The following is a 5,070-nucleotide window of genomic DNA, read 5'->3' as shown; positions in this document are numbered from 1 at the left end:
GAGATAGGAGTTTTCTTTCACATTACATCATCATCTCCTTTTTAAATGTTAAACAACTTACTCTATTTCTACAGGTGTTTTATTTAGTAACATTGGAAGATGTTTCCACCATTTGTAATTCTACCCAAGCCAATGTATTTAATCCCAATAATATTGGGGTTTTTTTGTCTTTTTTTTGTTATTTCTTGGGCCGCTCCAGTGGCATATGGAGGTTCCCAGGCTAGGGGTCCAATTGGAGCTGTAGCCACCAGCCTATGCCAGAGCCACAGCAACATGGGATCCGAGCCGCGTCTGCAACCTACACCACAGCTCACGGCAACACCAGATCGTTAACCCACTGAGCAAGGGCAGGGACTGAGCCCGCAACCTCATGCTTCCTAGTCAGAATTGTTAACCACTGTGCCACAATGGGAACTCCCCAAATAATATTGTTATATTTGCTTCTACTTCAATTTGAAGTAAAATTGCAAGACTCATGAGACTACACTCCACCTATTGTTCCTGATAAACAACTTAGGGGATGTCCTTTTTTGGTAAAATGCTTTGTTGATGGACTAAAACAATGTGAGCTCTGCTCTTGAGTGCTTTGTTATTTGGAGAACATGGTCCTACTATCTACTGAAATGCATGAAGCTGTCCATAAAGACAATTTGGCAGGTACTTGGTTTTTGTGAAATTAGTCCCTGAAAATATCAATGTTCAACCCACACCTCAATCAGCTTCTGACTAACAGTCATAAGATCCATGTAAAATTTTTCCTTTTTTCCTTCTTGTTACCCTTCATTTTGAGAATCTGTGTTACTATCTCTCCTTCAATTCCTCTTTGAAACATTATATTCACAGACATCATTTACAGATTTAGACCTATTCTAATCTCTTTCCTTTCTAGGCTCTTCTAGGGATTAGAGAGCTAAACTACTTAGATGTAAGGATTCTACCCTTGCTCTCTACCTAGCTCTATAGCTCCTAAATAGAAGGTGGTGACCACTTAATGAACCATTGTGAATGGATTCATATCCTTCATTAGGTTGGGATTGATGACTTTTTCATTACGTTATGATTCTCTGATTTGACTTTGTTTTTCATTTCAGAGTTTAAACAGAATTTAAAGACATTTTCAACTTGACTCTTCAGCTAAATTCATATTATAATTCTTTAGATATTTTCAACTCATCACTCAGCCTTTGTTTTGCAACTATACCTACAAATATTATTTCAGAAATATAATAGTGAGATGTCCATTCAAACTAAGTTTAGTCATGTGGTTTCAGCTTTCATCAAGTCTTCTCCTTAATGACACATGTTACTCATAAGTGACCATATTCTCTAGAGTCCATCCAGAATTATGAACAACTTATTTTTCTTATTAATGCAAACATATTTGAATATGTTTAGTGAGTTTCTCTACAGGAATATTTATGGGTTGAATTAAATTTATTTACAAAATAATTTCAAACACTGGTGTTTATTTCCTTTAATAGATAATCATAACTGGCTTTAAGAGTTGGTAGCAGCATATATGTGTCACATGATTTAGTTGTAAAACAATACTTTAAAATGAAAATCCTGGTCCAAATTTTAGTTGTAAGACAATGATTTAAAGATGAAAATCTTGACCTGGATATTTTTACCTTTGGAAAATTAAGTTCTAATTCCCTATCTATGTTAATTTGTTCTAAATTGTGAATACTAATTTTCTATTTTTCTCTTCCATTGGGATGTCTTACAATTATAATTAAATGATTGAAATATATGAATTTTACAATCTCTAAGAATAATTGAAGAATATAACTGTTTTCACCACCATCATATGAATTTAAGACCAGAATTGGCACAATACAAACTTTAAAGAAGTACTATAAAATTTACCTGATGTGAAATTCCAATATTTCAATAGGGTTTATAATTATCACTCAATTTATATTTGAAAAAATATTTTAAAATTATGATGCATCAATGGTAGATCAATTAAAAACAAATTATTATTATAACATTGAAAAATCAGATAGTTACCCTCCTAAATTATTAATTTGCACAACCCTTAATATTTAGACTCCATAATATGCTTGTATGTTATCAAATACCTAAAATCATAACTTGTCATATTTTGTTTCTTTTTTTTTCTTGTCATATTATTTTTGTGACAAGAATAACTTAAGGATGAATTCAAAATTAAATGCTCTAAAAGTTTTCTTCTTCTAATCACTTAAATGAAATAATTGGGTTGTTGGCAAGGTCTACTAATGGTGGTAAAATACCCATGAGGTCCATTTAGCCACAGCTAAGAAAATTCATAGAATTTGCCTGAAAACAGCACATGTAGTATCACTTTTAAGGCTTATCCAAATATATCATTTATAAATCAACAAAGAAATATTGAGGCTAAATTGTTGGCATTTGTAATCTTATAGACTCTTTCTTGGTGAAATAGCAGCTGCCTGGGGCCCTGGCCATGGAGTTATGTCAGACAAGTTTATAGGTGAGATTTTTTTCCACTAAATTGTATAATTATAAACTCTTAGGTTTAAATGGACCTTATATATAATGAAATCACATTTCATCCTCACCCCTTTTTCAGCACACACAAAAAAAATCACAAAATATAGACTCAAGTACAAGAATACCAACTTAGCAGTAAAAATATTTTGGGATATATTTTCTTATTGACATAAGTTCAAAATATAATAATAATAAAATAGTTATAATTAATTAGAATAATACTACAATTCATGATTTTCTCCATCTTCCCCATTTAAGAATACATCATAAAAATTTTGATATCGCAAAAATTTTAAAACAACTCTGTTAAAACCTATACATTAATCAAAGAGAAAAACTATGTTTTAATAATCCATTTCTCCAATGTTGAACAATAAACATTGTTTATAAATTTTCACCAGCTCTTAATAATTGTGTTGACGTATATGTAAATGATAATTTTCCTCCCTTAAAAATTTTCCTTTGGGGTTTATTCATAGATGGTATATTGCAAGAGCCAAAGAAAAATGAAAAAGTGATTTCTATTTCTTCAAGTTACTTTTAAAACACTTTTTCCATTCATGTCTTACACTTACATTACATATTCTCTACTCTTCTGATCTGTTAGGGGAGCCCTAAACAGAATAAGTGAATACAAAGGAGCTGCTGCACTTTGTTTCCACATATTTATAGAATTTTTTGTTTTGATAATTAAAAAAATAAAGCTCTTTACTCATATATCTTTGAAAGAAAATGCTTATTTTTGTCCAATGCATTTTATTGTATTTATACCTCCTTTTCCCTTGTCTTAGGAAATTAATGTCCCCAAATTTCTCATTTTATTAATAATGAAATAGCTTGTAACCTGGAATGATGGAGGAAGGAAGCTGTGGTAAGATGGGAGAAGATGGCATGAGAATGCATGCAGCAGAACTATAAAGGCATGGGAATGTCATTCATATCATGGATGGATGCCTTGATGATGTTTGATAATGAAATTTCAGGGATTCAGGGCATTTAACAGGAAGATTCTTTAGACTTTGCATGAACACATTAATATACATAATAAGTATCCAAAAAATATTTATCGAGTGAGTGAACTTCAGGATGTATTTAGAGTAGGTAATAGATTTTATGTGTTCTTGTGTTAGTTACTATATATAAAAATATATAGTACATTATCTCTCTATCTTACCTAGACTGTTTCTGTCTGTTTTTCACATTTATTTTTTATTTCTAAAACACTGAAAAGAAAATTTACTTTGCTTGATAGAAACTTTGGTAATAAATGCCTATACAAGAGTTTTTGAGGGTTTGTTTGTTTGTTTTAACTTGTATGGCTGTAATCACAGCCTAATGGGCCAAGGATTGAATCACAGCCACAGCTGGGATCTACATCAAATCTACACAAAAATTTGATGTTTTAACCTACAGTGTTGAGTTAGGAATTGAACATACAACTCCTGAGAAATCTGGGCTGCTATAGTCAGATCTTAACCTAGTTTGCCACAATGTGAAATTCAGCAAGAGGTTTTTATTTTTATTTATTTATTTTTTACCAAGTTACAGAAGATCTACATTTACTGAATATGACTATTTTAAATTGTATGTTGAATATAATTTTGAAGAATAAAAAATATCAATTAAAAACACTAATTATCTACAGTAAAATAAGACAGTACACAGTTTTTTCTATTGGTGATTATGTATATTTATGTCATAAACTGTGTCAGAAACTATTAAAGGGTGGACAGATTCCTTTCAGCATCCCTTTATGTTTCTCATAATATAGATAGAAATTATAAACAGAGCAGTATATATATAGGACATTTGAATTCCTGCCAGGTTTATGATCTGGGGAAGTAGTCTTATTTTACCCATGGAAAATGTCAATCCACTAAACATTTACTCATTGCTTTATAGGTTTTAGACACTGCAGACATCATGCCAGGAATTACAGTAAGTGAGGAAACATACATGAATAGATACGTGTTCTAGGGATTACCAGGGAGAGTGTGTCACCAATGGCTTAAATACATATCTCAAAACTCTGCTTGTGATAGATATTTATTGATGGTGTCTTTATTTCCACTGTTAGAGTTAAGGGTTCAAATGTCAATTCTCATGGAAGGGGGAATAATTCTTAAATCTGTGGGGCGACACTCAGTATATAAGATACATTTGAATATTACAAGGTATAAGCTCACAGACACAGAGAAAATCTCAGAAACTAGGACACTGAGAAGACTTGCAATGTTATTTGCACTTGAGGCAGGAGGAAAATCTGATTTCATGTATATAGCACAGTATTTACACATTGAATGTTGCCCTATCCATGTATCTCAGGTGACAGGTAGTAGGTTTTTGAAGAGATGTAAATGCAAATGATCATGGAGGAAGTAACAAATAATTTAAATAAGAACTGGGGACACGAGTGCCAAGGATATGCTAGACATTTACAGTGATTTCTGTTTCATTATTTTTTCTCAAAAATATGGGATACATTCTCTCTGTATTAAGAAGTATAGTTTTTTTAATTTGTTTTAGATAATTCAGGCTCCAGGAAGATATTTTTACCTAAATGATCTCCAC

Source organism: Sus scrofa, chromosome 10 (genome assembly GCF_054392235.1).
Source record: "Sus scrofa isolate SSC_HxYL_T2T_F1_AM1 chromosome 10, Sscrofa_HxYL_maternal_Yorkshire_Landrace_v2.0, whole genome shotgun sequence".
Taxonomy (NCBI): domain Eukaryota; kingdom Metazoa; phylum Chordata; class Mammalia; order Artiodactyla; family Suidae; genus Sus; species Sus scrofa.
This window is presented reverse-complemented; position numbering follows the sequence as displayed.